Below are 22,804 nucleotides of genomic sequence, written 5' to 3'. Positions count from 1 at the left end.
TTCCACAAAATAGGCCCCCCAAGCTCTCACTGAGCTGAGACCTGGGTGAACTCCTGACAAGGGCCCCCTGCCCCTCCTCCCCCGCAGCTCAAACTGAGCTGGGACCTCAATGAACACCTGTTAGCCTCAATTATCCTGCCCAGGAGGGCAGCAGTCCTTCAGGCTGGGATCTTCTCCACTGGACAAGAACCTGCTGCTCCAGGCCTCAAACTATTTAGGCCCTTTTCAGCCATCTACTGGGCACTCCCCCCCCCCCAGGGATTGGCTGAGACCACATAAAAATTGAGGCCCAGGGTCTGCCTCTTTCATCCCACTACATTATAGAATCCACTAGAAGGCAGTGAGAAGTAGTTGAGCCTGGAGCCAGTGAAACCCAGAGCAGCCAAAAATAATCACACACTGCTCCATCGTTTAAAGGGGAGCCAAAAAATAATAATTTACCTGAGCCTCTTTAGTGGTGTATTCTAGGAGGGTGCTGCATGTATATGGCTGTTGGTTCCTTCACTGAGCAGATCGAATCCATTTTTTAGTGTTTGATATTTATATTGTTTGTCAAATATATTTTATCTATAGATATGTAGCAGGGACCCATTATCCACTTGCTGCCTGTGCACTGTAGCTTTAATGCTACAGTGAGGGCCGGTTGTGCAGAATCATGTATGCCTGCACCCCCCACCTGCTGCTTTCTAAGTAGGGGGCATGCACCCGGCTGCGCTGTCATTGCCAGTGATTCATGGCCGGGGTCCATCGATCAGTAGAGTGAGTGACAGGAGAGAGATCTGTGTATGTAAACAACACAGATCTCTCTCCTGACAGCAATGATGTGCTGGTTTTGTCTACCTGCTAAGCAGGGAATAAAAACCAGCACACCCCCTAGTAAAACATCACACAGTACACAACAATAACACTCCCTAAGCACACAGTTAACCCCTAGATGTTAACCTCTTCCTGCCCAGTGTCATTAGTACAGTGACAGTGCATTTTATTAGTACTGATCACTGTATTAGTGTCACTGGAGATGTGAGTGGCAGTCAGTTCATACCCAGTATCAGTTATTGTCAGATTGCCTGCCTCACTATCACAGTCCCGCAATAAATCGCTGATCACCGCCAATATTAGTATACTAGTATAAAAAATAAGAATTTCAGTATTCTCATAGACGCTATAATTTTCATGCAAACTAATTAATATACACTGGAATTTTTTTTTGGTCCCACTGTATGTTAGAACGTAGCCACCCTCTCTTGATCACCCCCCGAAATAAACTTTGGACTATGGATTGTAGTTAGCCAAACAAGACCTGTTAAAGTGAATAGGACCATTCCACAACTGCCCTGCAACTGCTTGTAATACATGCGATTGCGGCGTGATGCTGCAGCCTTTTCGAGTGTTGAAATGGGAGTACTGGGGGTGACACATCAAATGCTGCGGTGTATCGCTTTTCAGAGGAGCAGCAATGTAAACAAGCCCCAACAGAGACACAGACAGCAATAAAAACCTGACAGTGGTTCTAACTCCTCTGCCCTTCCACCGCCACCATGTAAAAAAAAAAGTTTTGTCTTTAGTTATACTCTAACACAAGTGATGATGGGGGCTGTTTCTGTAAGTGCTTATAATTAAGAATGTTTTCAATGGTAGTTTCTAGACATCAGAAGCAGGGGCGGATCCAGAGTCTAATCTCGGGAGGGGCACTGCCAGAAAATACCTTTTTTTTTTTGCGGGCAATTTATCGGGGAAACAGCTGGTGTTGGCACTTCAATCATCACGGCACCATGGTTATTATAGTGTCAGGATGATTGAAGCGCATTATTTCTATTCTTACATTGTAATATAAAATTAAATAGTTCAACTCACCATAATGCAGAATCAGTGAGAGCCCTGAGTGTGTCACTTTCCACGTCGCCTGCCACCAAATGCGGATTGTCACTTGCCGCATCACCTGCCACAAGTTGTGAATTGTCACTTGCCACGTCTCCTGCCACACGTTGTGGATTGTCACTTGCCACGTCACCTGCCACACGTTGTGAATTGTCACTTGCCACGTCTCCTGCCACACATTGTGGATTGTCCCTTGCCACATCACCTGCCACACGTTGTGAATTGTCACTTGCCACGTCTCCTGCCACACATTGTGGATTGTCCCTTGCCACATCACCTGCCACACGTTGTGAATTGTCACTTGCCACGTCTCCTGCCACACATTGTGGATTGTCCCTTGCCACATCACCTGCCACACGTTGTGAATTGTCACTTGCCACGTCACCTGCCACACGTTGTGTATTGTCACTTGCCATGTCTCCTGCCACACGTTGTGGATTGTCACTTGCCACGTCACCTGCCACACGTTGTGGATTGTCACTTGCCACGTCTCCTGCCACACGTTGTGAATTGTCACTTGCCACGTCTCCTGCCACACGTTGTGGATTGTCACGTCACCTGCCACACGTTGTGGATTGTCACTTGCCACGTCTCCTGCCACACGTTGTGAATTGTCACTTGCCACGTCTCCTGCCACACGTTGTGAATTGTCACTTCCACGTCTCCTGCCACACGTTGTGGATTGTCACTTGCCACGTCTCCTACCACCAGATGCGGATTGTCACCTGCCGTGTCACACTTTCCTGCTAAGGTGGTCTCTTGCTATGTCCCGGAGTCAGGCAGCAGAGAGATGATGTAATCTCTCTGCTGCCCACAGCTGCCTTCACAGTGAGGGCGGAACTGCAGGGATGCAGGGCGGGCTCAGGGTGGTGAGAGATGTCATCTCTCTGCTCCTGTGCCCGCCGGCTCCCTGATTGGCCAGCAGACCACTCACAGTCACATGGAGCCGCCCAGCTACCCCCCCTCACCGACTCACTCACTGACCGAGCCGCCCGCACTGTGGAGCTGCCCGCACTGTCAGCCATGGTGGAGCCACCCGCACTGCCACCTACAGGGCTGCCCGCACTGTCAGCCGTGGCGGAGGCTGAGACTGGAGTCCGAACTCCGCTCCGACATGACGGTGACTCACTCACTGACGTCACTCGTTGCTAACGCCTGGGCCGCCTGGCGTCTAGCAACGAGTGCAGGGAAGAGGCTCCACCCACCTCCTCCTGGTATGTATCCACCTTCAGTGTGAGTGACCGCCGCCGCCTGTACTACATACATAGACGCGAGTCTCTCTCTCGGCGCCGCTGATCGGCACATGTGAGAGAGAGACTCGGGCCGACAGCGGCAGGAGACAATTTCAGACAGTGTTATTATTTCGGGGGGGGGGCAATTGCCCTGTTGCCCCCCCCTGGATCCGCCCCTGATCAGAAGAAACTGTTAGGCCCCTTTCACACCAGCAGATCTCGGTCTGACCACCCATTGTTCTCTATGATAGGTGGATGTGAATGGACATGTGTCTGTTTACACCTGCCTGCATCCGATCCGATTTGGGCCGCCAAAAACAGATGGATGGGGATCCGTTCCCCATCCGTCTGGTGGATCGGATGACAGTTGGATGGAAACAGACAGGGGGTCCGTTTCCATTTGACTGCCTCATAGAGAACAGCGGGCTGTGTCCCTATCTGCTCTGCATAGTGGAGCAGACACAGACCTCATATCCGCCTGCTCAGTGGGGATCAGCGGAGAGATCCCCCCACTGAGCAGGCGGATCTGCTTGATGGCGTCCGCCCTGTGTGAAAGGGGCATGTAAAAACATAAATACTGTGGCAAAAAGTAAAAGTCCTTCCTTGCAGGGGGGTTGCCCCCATTTTCGTAGGGTTAAATGCTTGTTTAGGTCTAGGGGATGGGAAAAGCAGTTTTACATACCAGATGCACTTCTCCCCCGACAGATGACGCTCCGCTATGTTCTGGCTGTAGACTGTTCCTTGGCATCTCCATGCCCGGTGCAGGGCTATGCTCCCTGCATCGATCTTTATGATGTCAGGGGCGTCCAACCACCGGAGTATAGGGGGAAGCACCTGCGGGAATCTGTTTTGCAGCTGCAGAAGCAGAGGATCAGGTAAGCAAAACTGTTTTTTCCCAGCCCCCTAGATGTAAATGAGCATTTAAAGCTGAATACCAGGCATGGATAATTTTATATAGTTATGTTGGTCCAGCTTGGACCTGTGTAATTATTTATGTACCATACCTGTGGAAGCTGGAAATCTCCGTAGAAGACATCATTACTACAGTGATTGCTGCGGTCCCCTGAGTCCCGTGCCAAGCTGCACTATTTAGAGAACACTTTACATTTCCTTAATGAATGCAAAGCATTCTCCGATTAGATGACACTTTGCATTCATTGAGAAAATGCCAAGTGTTCTCTGAATGGCGACCATGCCAAGCCAGCGACCTCCTTGGCACTTGACTTGGAACCTGATGGTGCAGACTACAGTGATTTTCAGCTTCCACAGGGATCCCGCAGGTATGGCACAGGGACCCCGCAGGTATGGCACAAATTTATTTTTGGCCCAAGTTCGACCAATGTAATAATGCAAATATATCCATACCTAAACTGCAGATTTAACCCTTGCAGCTTGAGGGGCAAGTCTCACTTCAAGGGAGGATTTTTACTTTCCTTGGAGTTCAGCTTTACATTAACATTTAAGAATAAGACCTGGATGATGGTATACACTTAAAAGGAATTCCAATGTAGCGCAAAATAACCACTAGGTGGCGCAGCTAAAGCATTTGAGGCCTTTTTATAATTGTATATACTGTACTTACAAGGAAAAGATAGAAAAAAGCATAAAAAATCTAGAGAGAAAAGAGACAACCATATTTCTCATCATTTAGAAATGGACATACAGTCAACGCACACATGGGGGCACTACAAATTCTGAAAGGCCGATAAACAACCAATCCCTGATCTCTGATGGGACAGGTAATAGAGATTCAAGTGTAAACTGAGTTTTGTTCAACTATTACTACAAACCTGGTCAGGTATATTGTCTCAGTCAGCTTGCACCAACCAATTCCTGCCGCTGGACACCAGCTTTCTCAAGTATCTCCTCTCTGTCACCCATAGCAACCCTACTTACTGCCCAGTATACCCGGTTTCCAACTATATGTCAGTACCCTGTTTCCACTAGAAGCACTTTCTCTGCCTTTAACCCACTGAAGATTCCCTCTGTTCTTGGTTTCCCCTGGCAACCCCTCAGAAATCCTCTTTAGCAATTGCTCCCTCTTTTCCATTATCCTTCAGCTCTACTCTTCCATCCACCGCACCCCCCTGCTCACAGCCCTACAACCACATGCAGAACGTCAACAGCTAAACCTAAAAAGAAACAGAAGTTTTTTCCAACTCACGCCATTTTGCCATTGCCCACTCTTGCCTTCATGCCTGCTGATGTGGTCCAGTCTGCCTCTGCACCTGCCTATGCGGTCCAGTCTGACTCTATACCTGCCAATTGAGTCCAGTCTGACTCTACATGTGCCGATGTTATCCAGTCTGCCTCCACACCAGTTATTCTGGTCCAGCACATGCCAACTGAGCCTCCTGCTTTTTCATATTCAGGACTTTCAGTAATCTGGCCTCACCCTGCTGCAATTACATCTGTTCAAACCTCTCTAAGAAGTTCCATCCATCCTTTGGATAGACTGCCTCATTTGGCCAGGTGGGTTCAGTTTGGCTCCATAGGTCCTCTGCCTGCTAATCAACCTTACATTGATGACCCTCTGACCATTGTCCAGTCTGATGGCCCTGTGCCCAATGCCCAGCCTTATGGCCCTGTGCCCGATGACCAGCCTAATGGTTCTTTGTCTTGATGGTCCTGTTCCTGACGCCCAGACTGATGTCCTACTACCTGATGGTCCTGTGCCAGATGTCCAGCCTGATGGTCCTGTGCCCAATGTCCAGCCTGATGGTCTACTGCCTGATGGTCCTGTGGCTGTTGTCCAGCCTGACGGTCCAGCCTGCCTCTGATGGTGTGCTGCCTGATGACCAGCCTGCCTCTGATGGTTCACTACCTGATGGCCAGCCTGTCTCTGTTGGTTCGCTGCTCACTGACCAGCCTGATCCTATTAATCCCCCAAGGCTCTGTACTATCACAAGATGGATCGGGGACTGTGGAAGAAGGGGAGGATCAGAGAAGACAGGACGAAACAACCTTTTTACACAATGCGCAGGATTAATTCTTGAGGTTCCACAGTGAGTATAAAAAGAATGCTTTACTGTATTTACAGACTGATTTTACTGTTGTGGGTTTAGTAACACTTTAAGAGCTGAGATCTAGTTATTGACAAACCCTTTGTAATATTTATTGATCTTTTGTTTCACCCAACCCCTGGGGCAGGAGATTTACCCTGGTAAACCTTTCTGTCATTTTTATCTTTTTTATTTTCAGTAAGTGTTTTCAGGAATGTCTTTAAGGCAGGCCAAAAGAGGCAGCTACCCTGGGCCCTGTCAATGTTGTGGGACCCAAAGCAGCTACCTTATACTTGCCAACTATCCTGGTTTAAATTCCCTTGTGCCTTTAAGTTTTAGTCCGGTGCTGTGTCCCGATATCTCAGTGTGAAGTGCTGCTCCTAAAGCTGCCTAGCTCTGCCCTATTGTTGTGTACAGATGACTCATCTGCAGACCCTGTGTTTACATGTAAATAATAAGCATTGATATGTAAATAGTGGCTGCATTCATATGTAAATAGCTGCAGACTGGCAGCAATCATATGTAAATAGAGGCAACATTCATATGTATATCATGCTCCCCTGAGGTCATATCCACCATCACCTATACTGAATGCTGCCCACTGGGGAGGTAAAGGGGCATGCTTGAAAGTCCTAAAAAAGGAAAAGAAAGGTGTCTCTAAGTGCAGTATGCAAAATTTAATAAAGTGAACAAAGGGTTAAAAGCACTTACAAGATCGTTGAGTGTTAAAAGACATGATAAAATCAGGAGTCCTAATCTGTGGCATGTGTCTATCCTCAGCATGGTGGTAGAGAGCAGTGTAGAGCCGTCCAGCAGCTGTAAAGCATTCTCCGACGTGTTGGAGAGAGGAGGCAACAGGGAAGCCTGTATTCACTGCGGGACATACGAGGCTGATGGTGTCAGTGGAGAGAAGGGGGCAGTAACGCATTTCGGAGCATGTGCGGCTCCTTCGTCAGAGGTCTAACGAAGGACACATATTATACTCTCCATCTGTGGTTTGTCCATTTTATTGAAACAGGGTTGGTGTAAAATCCTGAAGTGTGTGAATTTAACTGAGTGTTTCAGAGTGGTAAGGGTCTTAAAACCGTCAAGACTAACCTCAGAGGACCCGTTGTACCAGTGGCTCCTCAGGAGATCCTCTACAGTTAATGAAGCCCTTAAAAATGTTTATTTTCTCCAATTCACAGATAACCCATCACCAAGTTTTCTTATACAATATTCACATGGCATCATAGATGAATATATACCTGTTAAGTATCTGTGTAACTAATAAAATTGATCCAGTTGAAATGGTTCTGGATGAATGAAGATATTACAGTATTAAATAACTCCTGAAGGGTAGAGTAACAGGGATACAAGTGCATGTAATTCAATCTGGTTTATAGTGTATTGCCCTAAATACTTACATTTTCATCCATCAGTGCTTTACCAACTTGCCAAGAACATAAAAAAAGAAACTGGCTTTGAGTTTATAAAGAGTCTAGGCAAACAGTCCTGAAATCAGGCTTAGGTTGATTTTCCCACCCGTGTCTCCATGGATGAAGAGATGCCTGGCATGTAACAGTATGTACTATTTAGTATTGTTATGGCATGTTCACAGGCCAAGAGGCAGGATGTCTCATTTATAAACTGTCCCTTACTAAGTTCCAACCATTATTTACAATAAAATAAAAAAGATATACAGATAACAAGTTAAAGCGGAACAAGACCAAGCAAAACTCATTTCTTCTCCAGCGATGCAATGTCCACGAGCTCTTACTGGTGCCAACATCTTCTCCCTGACTTCTTCAGGGCTCAGCATTTCAGCGTTTTTGTTTCTGTACTTGTGTGGGTTTCCTCCAGCATTTCAAATACATGCAGGTTGGTTCATTGGTTCCTTTCTCAAATAAATCTAGTATATGTATTTGTGCGTGTAAGATGGGGACCTTAGATTTCTAAGCTCATTGAGTGCAGGGACTGATGTGAATATATGTACAATATATTATTATTTTATTATACTGGATTTATATAGCGCCAACAGTTTACGCAGTGCTTTACAATATAAAAAAAAGGAGGCAATACTTTTATAATATAATAAAACACAAGAGAATTAAGAGGGCCCTGCTCAGAAGAGCTTACAATCTAATAGGGTGGGGCAGGTGATTGTGGGCACTATTTAAATACCTTTAATAAATAAATACATAAATCTTGCTTGGAGTGCAAGATCCACTTTAAAATGGAGCACAATATGTATTTTCCATATATTTTTTTAAAATAACCTGTTGCTAAATGAATATTGGTTTGTATTATTTTGGGTATTGTTGTGGGGCAAAAATTAAAACCATTTTATTCTTCCATTCTTTGTCAATGTTTTCCCCTAAACATCGTTGTAAAGAAAAATACTATAGATCTTTATATCCTTTCATAACTGAGAGAAAGCTCTATTTTTTCATGAAAGGCAGAAAAATCTAATACTATACAATAAAAGTTAATAGTTAAACGTACCCAGCTCTGAAAAGCAAACTTGGTCTGGTGAATTGATCAACACATTTTATTTTATGGAAAATGTATATTCTTCACATGGCCATTTAAACAGCAAAAGCTGGTCATACACCATATTCTGTGGTCATTCATTTCCAAATTATCTTGGGACATGGAAAGAAGTAAAAAAGTTTTCACCTAACTTTTACCCCAAAAAATGTATAACATTTTTCCAAATAATCTAATTAGAAAAATGTGTGAATCTTGAGTGAGAGTTGTGTGAAAATATTTATAAATATCCCCCAGAGCATGTATGGGATACATACACTATATTGTCAAAAGTATTGTGACGCCTGCCTTTACACGCACACGAACTTTACTTGTATCCCAGTTTTAGTCTGTAGGGTTCAATATTGAGTTGGCCCACCCTTTGCAGCTATAACGGCTTCAACTGTCCACAAGGTTTAGGATTGTGTCTATAGGAATGTTTGACCATTCTTCCAGAAGCGCATTTGTTAGGTCAGGCACTGATGTGGGAAGAGAAGGCCTGGCTCACAGTCTCTGCCCTATTTCATCCCAAAGATGTTCTATCGGGTTGAGGTCAGGACTCTGTGCAGAGCCCGCCGAACGACACGCTCCCAGCACAGAGACCAGGTTCTCATCGAGAGACAGATATGCAAATATGTGGCCCCATGGAAAAAAGCCCAGTCCAGTGGGGCAGCATATTTGCTTATAATCGGCGCCAAGGAGTTAAAAACATTTTTTACACCTTTAACAAAAGAACATTCAGCAGGACTATGAGGGTTTCCCATACCATTTGGGTGACAACAGCTTTTCAAGCAGTTTTACAAAAGGCCAGAAATGTCTGACACTAACAGCACCCAGCAGAGGACATGATATGCGACACACCCGGAAGTGGCAAGCAGGGCTAGTATCAGTGAAGTAGAGGGATCACTTGCTTTCCATGTATATGGAGATATGAATCTTATGTTGGGAAAATGTAGCTGGGATCTCTGTGGATCATTGAAAAAATAAAACATATAATAATAATAAGCACGGGGATGTCAGCTGATATTTGAGGATCCCTGAATCAGCCTAATTTGGGTGGGATCCATGATGGACAATCGTCACTTTTTAGTTGTTATTATTGGTGTTCGCTGTGATGAGGGCACTCTGACCAGGAATGAAATAGAGAGAGTTGTCCACTTTCTGACCTGGATGAGCTGATAAAGAGATTTACTCCCTGGCACAGACATAAAGGGGGTTATTTACTAAAGGCAAATCCACTTTGCACTACAAGTGCAAAATACAAGTGCAAATTGCACTTGAAAAGTGCACTTGGAAGTGCAGTCGCTGTAGATCTGAGGAGGACACGCAAAGAAAATAAAAAACAGCATTTTAGCTTGCACATGATTGGATGATAAAATCGGCGGAGCTTCCCCTCATTTCAGATCTACCCCTCAGATCTACAGCGACTGCACTTCCAAGTGCACTTTCAGTGCAATTTTAAGTGCACTTGTAGTGCAAAGTGGATTTGCATTTCGTAAATAACCCCCAAAGTTAAGTGTTATGCCCCATACACACAATCAGAAATTCCGCCAGCAAAAGTCCGATGTGAGCTTTTGGTCAGAAATTCTGACCGTGTGTATGCTTCATCTGACTTTTGCTGGCAGAATTCCAGCCAGCAAAAGATTGGGAGCAGGTTCTCTATCCGAAAATGGGTTCGTCTGTATGCAATTCGGACGCGTAAAAAATCACGCATGCTCGGAAACAATTCGCCACATGCTCGGAAGCATTGAACTTCATTTTCTCGGCTCGTCGTAGTGTTATACGTCACCACGTTCTTGACGGTTGAAAGTTCCGAGTACTTTTGTGTGACCGTGTGTAAGCAAGGCAAGCTTGAGCGGAATTCCGTCGGAAAAACCATCGAAGGTTTTTTTGACGGAATTTCTGATCGTGTGTATGGGGCATAACACATTACATTATCCACGCTGTAGAAAAAAAGTAACTTTACAAGCAACTAAGAAACATTCTGCCCTAATTCACAACTTTATTTATTGAGCCTATCAATACAACATATTTGGAGGCATCAATTCCTCATAAATATAAATGAATTCATTCACTCACTAATTAAATAAAAAAGGTTAAAATATAATAACATGCCTCTACTTAGCACTGGTTATAGCACTAATGCAACATGCTACCGATCTTCTCCATAATTGAGCCCATTATTATGAGAAATGTGTAAATTACAAATAATGGTTATAATATTGTAATGATTGTTTCCCATAAACCTCCACACCCAGGATTCCGGCATCTACTTTGAGCATCACACATGCACCTTCAGGCCAGGATGGTATTCCTAGGAGGGAGGTACTGGCACAGTCTGGGTGCTGCATATGCAAGATTATCCAACTATGGCCATGCCAGCTCATATGCTTGGTATGCTGAACTAGTATAATTTGGTACATACATACATGCATACATGCATACATTTTTCTAAATTTATTTTATTAAGTGTAACAATAATAAAAGTGTGACTATTACTGCTCTAGACACACTAGAGATGATTTATATTAACAAAGTCACCTCTTTTTCCCAAATGTGCTCAGAGCTGTTAGGAGCCATAAATATAGTGCTCTGCAACATTATTTCATTCAGAGACATTACGTGCATGATTGTGATCACAGCATATACTGGAGGGCTATCTGGATTTACTCTCAAACCTCCAATAGGTTATTTATACCTTTGAAAACTTTTCATATAGCACTGCACACCTGTTATAACAAAGCTTTCAAAAACCTCCAATGCATATCAGCAGACCTATATGTCTACACTAGGGTGACCTACTCTTTGGTTTCCAGGGACAGTCCCCGATTTTGGGGTGCTGACCCCAGGAAAAATAGAATGTCTCTGATCTTGTCCCCTCCCCTTTAACCACTTAAGCCCCGGACCATTTGGCTGGCCAAAGACCAGAGCACTTTTTGCGATTCGGCACTGCGACGCTTTAACTGACAATTGCGCAGTCGTGCAACGTGGCTTCCAAACAAAATTGATGTCCCTTTTTTTCCCACAAATAGAACTTCCTTTTGGTGGTATTTGATCACCTCTGCGGTTTTTATCTTTTGCGCTATAAGCAAAAAACGAGCGAAATTTTGAAAAAAAAAGCTATAATTTTTACTTTTTTGCTATAAAAATATCCCCAAAAAATATATAAAAAAAATGTTTTTTCCTCAGTTTAGGCCGATACATATTCTTCTACATCTTTTTGGTAAAAAAAATCATAATAGGCTTTTATTGATTGGTTTGCGCAAAAGCTATAGCGTCTACAAAATAGGGGATAGTTTTATGGCATTTTTATTAATAATTTTTTTTTTACTAGTAATGGTCGGCGATCAGCGATTTTTATCATGATTGCGACATTATGGCGGACAGATCGGACACTTTTGGCGCTATTTTGGGACCATTCACATTTATACAGCGATCAGTGCGATTAAAAATGCATTGATTGCTGTGTAAATGTGACTGACAGGGAAGGGGTTAACCACTGGGTGGCGCTGTAGGGGTTAAGTGTGTCCTAGGGAGTGATTCTAACTGTGGGGGGGAGGGGCTACGTGTGATAAGACACTGATCACCACTCCCGATTACAGGGAGCTGTGATCAGTGTCAGTGTCATTAGGCAGAACGGGGAAATGCTTGTTTACATTAGCATTTCCCCATTCTTCCTCACCACGAGACGATCGCGGGTATCCCCGCGATCACGCGCGCCCACAAGCCGCCTCTTAAAGGGCAACGTACAGGTACGTTAATCTGCCTGTACGTGCCCTTCTGCCGCAGTAAATCTGCGTGAGGCGGTCAGGAAGCGGTTAATAAGGGCATCCCCAGGCTATGCAGCTGCAGGGTAATCTATTTTAGCAGCATTTTTGGGATTGGCCTGGGGCTGGAGGGGGGAGGGGTGTGTCTGCTCTGGGCTGTGTCCAGGGTAATTGATGATGTCACATGTCATTGATGCCAATATTACGTGGTCTTCCCAGTCCCTCCTCTCTCAGCTTGTGCAGACTTTGTTGCAGGAAGCATGGGTGTGGATAATTTGCTGCCTTGCCCTTCTTTTTGATGACGATCTGCAGTGCACACTTGGGCCCGCACTCTTGACCCAGAGCAAAGTAGGCTCAGGTATTATTGATCCATACCCCTTTAGGCCTCCCACTGTTACCACCATTGGGCCACACCCATTTTGTGTGGCGCGCTTTGCACACCCCTATTATGCCTGCTCCCTTTTCCACCCCTAATGCCATGTACACACGGGCGGACTTTTCGAAATCAAAGGTCCGACGGTCTTTCCGACGGACTTCCGACGGACTTTCGAATGAACGGACTTGCCTACACACGATCACACCAAAGTCCGACGGATTCGTACGTGATGACGTACGACCGGACTAAAATAAGGACGTTGATAGCCAGTAGCCAATAGCTGCCCTAGCGTCGTTTTTTCGTCGGACACGAACGGACTAGCATACACACGACTCGAGTCCGTCGGAAAGATTTGAAACATGTTTCAAATCTAAAGTCCGTCTGATTTTTGACCGAAAAAGTCCGTTGGAGGTCCAATGAAGCCCACACACGGTCGGATTGTCCGACGGAACAAATCAGTTCGGTCAAAGTCCGCCCGTGTGTACACGGCATAACCCACCACCATTAAAAGTGGGCATGGTCAGTAGGGTGCCTCAGGTTTCGTATTAAAAATCTAGTCACCTTAGTCTAGCTATAGACTTTTAAATAGAAAAAACAAAAAAATCCCAGCGCTATCATAAGAAAACCCCCCAAAGGAAGCAGCAGTTCAACTGTGAAAAATCACAACAAACAGGAAAAACAAGGAAAAAACTGCGCTATAAAGTGAAAAATGCAAAGAGTCAGTGTATGCAAATAAGATCAATATATGCAGTAAACACACACATATGCATCAAATGACATCAGATCATTAGTGTAAAAAACAGTAGCAAAGTCCATAGGTATAAAGAAGGTAAGAGAAATCCCCTGGTAGTTCTCCGTGGAAGTCAAGTGAGAAAATGGAAAACAAGCACACCCTGCACAGTGATCCTCCCCCACCAAACATATGCGCTTACCAGATGGAAAGCACAATAAGGCACATCTCAGGACTAAATCCAGATCAGGCTGTTTGAGCAGGAAACCACTACTCCAGATACCGCTATGGGTGATAAGCGTGTAGACTGGGTCCCGGTATCCTATCTACGATAGCCCTCTGTACAACGTGGCTCCAACCACCAAACCAAGTTAGTCACATAGGGGTAGAAGAAAGGCAGCCATAGCGTAAATCCGATGAGATTTTTTATTTAAAATAAGGTAAAACACTTAAACTTCCAAAAATGGTAGTTAAAAAGGGGCATTCGCCAGCCGGCAAGCGAGCGCCTGTTCGTAATTGAGTGCGATGACGTCAGAGCGTCAACCTCCCGACATATGTTTCGTCTGTCACTGACATCATCTGGGGAACCTTTAACCTCCCGACGTACATTTCATCTGTCACTGACGTCGTCTGGGATACTTTTTAACCTCCCAACGTACGTTTCGTCTGTCACTGACGTCATTTGGGGAACTTTAACCTCCCGACGTACGTTTTGTCTGTCACTGACGTCGTCTGGGGAACGTTTTAACCTCCCAATGTACGTTTCGTCTGTCAGTGACGTCGTCTGGGGAACCTTTTTAACCTCCCGACATACGTTTCGTCTGTCACTGACGTAGTCTGGGGAACCTTTTAACCTCCCGACGTACGTTTCATCTGTCACTGACGTCGTCTGGGGAACCTTTTAACCTCCCGATGTATGGTTCGTCTGTCACTGACGTCATCTGGGGAACCTTTTAATGTTTTGAGATACACAGTTTATGTGACTTTGATCATTTCATGCAAAAAACTGTCTCTACCACATCATATGGTTCATATCTGACCTGGTTAGAAATTATTGATTCTCTGTAAGCAAAATGCACGTATCAGTCATTACACAGAGATTCTAATCAGATTACCTGATATAACTGGGTTAGTGTTTGGGCAAGGTCAGAGTCAGTATTTTTTTGGGCAGGATTTTTTTACTTTTTAAATTAGTATCAGTGTCAGTTAGTGTCAGTTTGTTTTAGGTAGGATAAAAAAAGCGCACTTTCTGAGCTGTACTATGGGTACAAACAACAACTAACATACACATATGTGCTATAACAGCTTCAACTCTTCTGGGAAGTCTGTCCACAAGGTTTAGGAGTGTGTCTATGGGAATGTTTGACCATTCTTCCAGAAGCCCATTTGTGAGGTCAGGCACTGATGTTGGACAAGAAGGCCTGGCTCACAGTCTCCGCTCTAATTCATCCCAAAGGTGTTCTATTAGGTTGAGGTTCTTCCACCCCAAACTTGCTCATCCATGTCTTTATGAACCTTGCTTTGTGCACTGGTCCAAATCATTTGGTGGAGGGGGGATTATGGAGTGGGGTTGGTCTTGGCATTATGTAAGGCAATTTTCCCGGGCAATTCACCAGAGTCCAGTGCAGGGAGCCAGAGAGTACAGACCTGCTGCTGGGGGTCTGTGCACTACACCAGAGAAAGGACGGACATTATTGTTGGGTCCTCTCAGGCTACGATGTTAGCATTTAAAGAGAAAGTAAACTTCCATCTTTAAATTGTATCTATAGGTAAGCCTATAATAAGGCTTACCTATAGGTAGTGTTAAATATCTCCTAAACATGCATTGTTTAGGAGATATTTACTGTACATGCATCCAGTGAAATCACTGTGCTCTGAAGGAACGGTCACCCCGTGCCGTGATCGGCGGCTCCTGCACGCATGCGTCACAGAGCCAGAGGGGGTTATTTACTAAAGGCAAATCCACTTTGCACTACAAGTGCACTTGGAATTGCAGTCGCTGTAGATCTGAGGGGAAGATCAGAAATGAGGAGATACTCTTCTGATTTTATCATCCAATCATGTGCAAGCAAAAATGCTGTTTTTTATTTTTCTTGCATGTCCCCCTTGGATCTACAGCGACTGGATTGCCAAGTGCACTTGCAGTGAAAAGTGGATTTGCCTTTAGTAAATCAACCCAAAAGCATCACCCGATATTTCAATATTATATAAGAGTACATTAGCATTAAAAGGTGTTTCTGTCATAACTACAAAGGCTTTCTGGCTTTTCTCTTTGCCAAACTGTGACACTAAGTAATTATTTGCCTTCTGGAATGACAGATTATGGATCAGTGAGTTTCCATTATCTAGGGATTAGTAAAAAATGAAGTATTGCCCATAATACAATTATCTGAATGTGTTCATATGACATTATGTTATACATTATATAAGTACATTAAATGTATTTTATATTGAACAAAATCTGCTACTCTCCTTACAATTAGAGCAGCTGTTTAATGTGTCAGTGTAATAGTACAGGCAGCAACAGCCAGATATCACAGATACTGAGATGTGACTGTCTCATGTGCAACCTAACATAGTTTCACAATTTAATATGGCTAATGTATAAAGTTCACAGACATGGCAGGTTAACTGTGCTCAGACATGGTGGTTTAAACTGTTACTAAACCCACAACAGTAAAATCAGTCTGTATATGCAGTAAAGCATGCTTGTTATATTCACTGTGGAACCTAAGGGGTTAATCCTGCGCATTGTATAAAAAAGATGTTTGATCCTGTCTACTCTGATCCTCCCCTTCTTCCACAGTCCCCAATCCATCTCCAGATAGTACAGACCCTTGGGGTACTCTGCACATGCTCAGTTTGGTGTGCATTGCTAGAGATTTTTTTTTTTTTTGGGAGGGTGCATGAGATCGGCACAAGGCAAATCAGCACTATCAAGACAGAGGGTCAGGGGTCATGCAGCCTCATAGGACAGTCAGAGGAGAATGAAAAAGCTGCTACGAGCTTTAACCAATGCTCAGCCGGACACTGATAGAAGTCACAAGACGAGTGTGACACGAAGATTTTGCCTGATTGCATGCACGTTTTTTGGCAGAACTTATTTCACTTTTATTATTGGAATTTTTTCTGATATGAACTTATGGACTGTTATTTGTCTTTATGGACTTCATTTAGGATTATCATGTTCACACAGTTATCACTGTAATACTTTCTTTGATCAATTTATTATTGCACATTAGCACTTTGTTTTATGGTATAGTTACTTATGCATTTGCACTTGCACTTAGCACTTTTGTATTATGCTGTTGTAGCTCTTTAAGGTTGCTTATGTCTTTTTTATTTTTTTGCACATATTACTCTATTTTTTTCCATGAGAACACATCTCGCATTAGCGTCAAAGACTACAGGTATGATACCAGAGATGGTCAGAGACTGCACACATGATAAAAGTTATGGTCAGAGACTGCAGACATTATAAAAGTGATGGTCAGAGACTGCAGACATGATAAAAGTGATGGTTAGAGACTGTGGACATGCTGCAAGTGATTGTTAGAGACTGTTAATATATTACATGAGACTACTAGAAATCACTGCTATAACAGGGCAATAGGGAAACACAGATAAGTGTCAGTGGGGAACCCGAGTCCCACACAAAAAGTGGCAAAGGCTGCATGTGGCCTTCAGGCTGAAGGTTGGTCACCAGGGCGTTATGGTGTGGTAGATCCAATATATCACATGTATATGCACAAGTGCTACTAATAGTGTATTTTTTTAATCTTTACAAAAGCACCCAAATGTCATAAGCCTATAGAAATATTCCACAAGAAAGATTCTGGGTCTTGTCTCCAAATATATGTTTTCAGAGGGGTCTTGGGTTAGGGATTGGTATAAACCATTAATTGTGGATCTCAAATTGTGATCAGACTATCACATCATCCAGTATTTTAACAGCCTAACAATTATGATGCTGGTAAAAAAACAGCATCATAATCAGGTACCATCCATTAAGAGGGATAAAACCTAGATTTTGTATCACTACATCAGAGCCCATATATTCAAGTGCAGCCCTTCTCAACAAGTTTTCTTCCACAGGTTGTTAGGGGTTCCTTGAACTGTGGCTGATTTACTTCCCATTTGATGGTGGCTGTATAGTTTCAGGGCCAACACCACTTGGTGATATCAGAAGCATGACACCAATGATTTTTTATAGCTATCCATATGGGTGGCATCCTGACTACAATGTAAGGTGGGCATCTTCCCACCGACCCCCAATAAATTTATATTAGCAGGGGTTTTCTGAGGCCTGAAAATTATTTTGAGGGTTCCTCTAGGGTAAAAGGTTTAAGAAAGGCAGTTCTATTGGTTCAATATAACAATATTGTATCTGGAACATTTGATATTGTAGCACCATGGTATACCAAACCATCTTCTCTACACCAGTATGGTATCACATCACTAGGAAGGAAGTAAAACAGAAAGGACGCAGACTGGAAGGGCAACATTTCACAAAGGTGAATGTAAGCCTTTCCTGACTTATATCCCATGAAATACCATCTACGAAGAAAAAAAAACAGATGTCCTATCACAAGAAATAGTATCTAGTATGAGAACATACCAAATCAAATATTATTCTATACATATTAGGCAATATATTAGGCAATATTCAGTTTGCCTAATTGCAGTAACCACTTCCACTGTGAAATGTAATTCCTTCACTGAGAATCTTAATTTTTTCTTATCAAAAAGTTTAAATTATAGCCAGTCTTACAATAATTGTACCAAAAAACCATATATACCAATTCTTCATCTCCATGTTAGTGTATATGAGACAGAATCTGTACAAATAATCTGAGGCTTCTACACAACATCATGTGATCTGGACAGGGTCAGGGCAAGGTGGGGGAGGCAGGTGGGGCAGCTACCCCAAGTGCATTGCCCTCAAGTTGGGGGGGGGGTACAGTAGACAGGGTGGTACATGCACCTACATCATGTATTAGCAACGGGGGGGGGGGGGGGGGCAGTTGTGCATTTTTGCCCTGAGCACCGGGTGAGTCCCAGCTTTGGATCTGAAACATGGTGCAAGAGATCACTCCAGTTTTCCACAAAACAACCTCCTTGTCTTAGAGGTTACAATGATGATATGTAGGAAACCACTGTTCTAGCTCTGTAACACTATACTATAGTGTCCATAAGATTTAGTAACGCAGCTTCAGAAGTGGAAGAATTCTAGCTTACTAAAACTGAACTTTGTAGAAACATTGTTATTGGACAACCTACAGCTAACAAAAAGTTAATAAAAGCCAGCACATGACTGTTGCAGGTCATACCTTGCTCTTCTTAAGCTCTATGTTTGACCGTTGTGAAGTTCTTGATGGAAGTTTAAAATTCAAATGTCAGATGCCTTTAAATCCTTACTCTTCCACATGAGGAACAAAGCAAAAGTTAAATGCCTCATTGTCCCTGAAGATCTACAAAAATGTATATCTTATATATGCAGGGCTATCAAAAAAGCCCCCCAGGTTGTATGCTTGACTGCTGGAAGGTATAACTCATACAACACATGCCCGTACACACGAGCGGAATTTCCGTCGGAAAAATCTTGGATGGTTTTTCCAATGGAATTCCGCTCAAGCTTGGCTTGCATACACACGGTCACACAAAAGTTTTCTGAATTTTCGACCGTCAAGAACGCGGTGGCGTATAACACTATGACGAGCCGAGAAAATGAAGTTCAATGCTTACGAGCATGCGTCAAATTGTTTCCGAGCATGCGTTTTTTTTTGCGCGTCGGAATTGCATACAGATGAACGGATTTTCCGTCAAGAACTTTTTCCATCGGAAAAATAGAGAACCAGCTCTCAATCTTTTCCTGGCGGAAATTTAGACAGAAAAAGTTGGATGGAGCATACATACGGTCATAATATTCGACCAAAAGCTCCCATCACACTTTTTTTGACGGAAATTGCGCTCGTGTGTACGGGGCATCAGTCTATTTGCTCAACAATTGGGTGGTGCTTGGGTGAAGTTTAAGATTTAGAAATCAGGTGTCAGATGCTTTTAAATCTCCATTCTTCCATGTGAGGAACAACGCAAGACTTGAGTGTCTTATTCTACTTTAAGACCTAAAAATAATCACCCTATATATGCAGATTTATCGGAAAAAGTCTCCAGGTCATATGCTTAACTAATATCACTGGCTGTTATGGGTAGATTATGATGGCCCACTTGTTAGCACTGTTCTCTTTCTCTGAACATTGGTGAACTTCTTTTCTGATCAGATCTGCAAGAAATGTAAATGCTCTTGGCTGTGTTTGATCCTTGACACACATCTAAAATTATATGTATTGTTTAACTGGCCTAGTGAAGCCTAGAAATAAAATATATAATTATTATGATAATCCTTATTTATAAAGTGTCTATATATTATTAAGCGCTGCTGTCTAATAAATAATAGAAATAAGAGATCTGCAGTTCTATAAGGCTGTGGATTCTAGAGCTCTCATTCTCATTTTGATTTTTCCACCATTATCAGACCTTTTAGATTTCACTGGTTGCATGGTTGTTTCCAGGGTAGTGACTTATTAGGTGAGAGACAAGAATAGGACACCCTTTAAACACAAATCAGCAGCAGCAGCAGCTCCTATATTTCCATCAGATTCCCTTTTTAAATTGGCTAGTGAGTAGATACACTGTAGTAAGATTGTCTGATCATGCTCTAAATGGTCCCAGACACGATAGGGTTGGAAACTGTTGGTTTCTTGGACTGCCAGCTGAGACTTGAAATCCTCACGGATGATGGTTTTGTGACTCTCAGCATTTGTGCACATTGCAGGTCGTAGAGCTCTGTGGCTATTTGATGCACCTGTTTCCAGTATTTCTCCAGATGTTACCAATTACCTTATTGGCCCCAACGCTCTGCCTTCCAGGCCTATCTGTACTAGTCCTTCTCGATATGTGACATCCTGTTCAGTGGAGCTCCGTGGAGTCCTATTTCCAGCACCTTTGCCTGACTTCTGGATCTGTCACTGGTTGGATCACTAAGTTTTTTTTCTGTCCTCCAGTGTCATCCTTGATGATTCTGCCAAGCTTTGCAGAAATATAATGATCCCAATATCATTTCAACAATATAACCATTGTTATGTAAAGACGTTGTTACTCAACCAAATTTGAGGGACAGGACATATTAGATTCCTACGCATATGAACCACATTAAGTGCAAAAAAAAAGTCACCAGACCAGACTGAGCACAGAGAGTGCCAACACTAATGAACACCAAATCTTTTCCTTAGCATATATTAATAATACAGTCATCCTTGTTGCATAATAGGCTTGTTCTACAAATAGGAAACAACCTACTTAAAGCGGATCTTCACCCTAAATTTAATGTCTTCATACCCTGCCTCCTCTCCCTTCCCTCTCTTTAAATTTGATCTTTTTTAAATAAAGAATAAGTAAACCCAACATTTCATATTCCTGATATGTCTGCTGTAACATGTACAGTATCTCACAAGTGAGTACACCCGTCACATTTTTGTAAATAGTTTATTATATCTTTTCATGTGACAACACTGAAGAAATGACACTTTGCTACAATGTAAAGTAGTGAGTGTACAGCTTTTATAACAGTGTAAATTTGCTGTCCCCTCAAAATAACTCAAAACACAGCCATTCATGTCTAAACCACTAGCAACAAAAGTGAGTACACCCCTAAGTGAAAATGTCCAGATTGGGCCCAAAGTGTCAATATTTTGTGAGTCCACCATTATTTTCCAGCACTGCTCTAACCCTCTTGGTCATGGAGTTCACCAGAGCTTCACAGGTTGCCACTGGAGTCTTCTTCCACTCATCCATGACGACATCACGGAGCTGGTGGATGTTAGAAACCTTGCTCTCCTCCTCATTCCGTTTGGGGATGCCCCACAGATGCTCAATAGGGTTTCGGTATGGGGACATGCTTGGCTAGTCCATCATCTTTACACTCAGCTTCTTTAGCAAGGCAGTGGTTGTCATGGAGGTGTGTTTGGGGTCATTATGTTGGAATACTGCCCTGCGGCCCAGTCTCCGAAGTGAGGGGATCATGCTCTGCTTCAGTATGTCACAGTACATGTTGGCATTCATGGTTCCCTCAATGAACTGTAGCTCCCCAGTGCCGGCAGCACTCATGTAGCCCCAGACCATGACACTCCCACCACCATGCTTGACTGTAGGCAAGACACACTTGTCTTTGTACTCCTCACCTGTTTGCGGCCACACACGCTTGACACCATCTGAACCAAAAACGTTTATCTTGGTTTCATCAGACCACAGGACATGGTTCCAGTAATCCATGTCTTTAGTCTGCTTGTCTTCAGCAAACTGTTTGCAGGCTTTCTTGTGCATCATCTATAGAAGAGGCTTCCTTCTGGGATGACAGCCATGCAGACCAATTTGATGCAGTGTGCGGTGTATGGTCTGAGCACTGATAGGCTGACCACCCCTACTCCTTCAACCTCTGCAGCAATGTGAGGGGTGTACTCACTTTTGTGAGATACTGTACTTGTATGAAAATGTATCCTGTAATGTTTATATTGCTTCCATTGTGTGAAATTCCTTGTGTTCCCTGCCAGTCCTTCTGCTTTCCTATTAAAAACAGACCACAGCGTGGTCAGTTTTCTGGCTGTAATGTGAACACACACACCTGCACAGCCATTTACTGGGAAGATCAGTGTGCTGCTGTTTCTCCTTCCTGAGTTACTTATGCAGCTGAGAACAGAGAATCACTTTTATTATATTATATATACACGGTTACTATTTTTTTCATTTTTTGTTATTTTTAAATAACATGCTTTATTTAAATCCTGCTTTTTTTAGTACAGTAGTACCTTGGATTATGAGCATAATCTGTTCCAGAAGCATGCTTGTAATCCAAAGCACTCGCATATCAAAGCAAGCTTCCCCATAGGAATCAATGGAAACGCAGATAATTTGTTCCAGTGTCACTGCTAATGTATGTAGTACCGCATGTGACCAGTGGTGGGGGGGTGCCGGAAACGCTCAGAGACGCTTGGAGACGCTCAGAGACACTCAGGAACAGAGTGTTTCCGAGTGTCTCCAAGCATCTCTGAGCGTCTCAAAGTGTCTCAGAGTGTCACCAGTGCCCCCACACCTCTGGCCACATGCCGTACTGCACACCCCAGAGGCTTGAATCCTGCTCGTCTTGCGAGACAACGCTCGCAAATGGAGTCAGGATTTGAAAAAAAAAAACAGCTCTTATTGCGAAACGCTGGTAAACCGCGTTACTCGCAATCCGAGGTTTTACTGTATACTCT

At 43.4% G+C, this 22,804-nt stretch overlaps 1 protein-coding gene across 1 annotated transcript in view; it reads right to left on the bottom strand.

Annotated features, from left to right (window-relative positions):
• Positions 1-22,804, bottom strand: part of LOC141131333 (aminopeptidase N-like) — a 94,397-nt gene that overhangs the window by 51,756 nt on the left and 19,837 nt on the right. The gene's annotated exons all lie outside the window — the stretch shown is intronic.

Source organism: Aquarana catesbeiana, linkage group LG03 (assembly GCF_042186555.1).
Source record: "Aquarana catesbeiana isolate 2022-GZ linkage group LG03, ASM4218655v1, whole genome shotgun sequence".
Taxonomy (NCBI): Eukaryota; Metazoa; Chordata; class Amphibia; order Anura; family Ranidae; genus Aquarana; species Aquarana catesbeiana.
The sequence above is the reverse complement of the archived record's forward strand: the minus strand, read 5'-3'. Positions and strand labels throughout refer to the sequence as shown.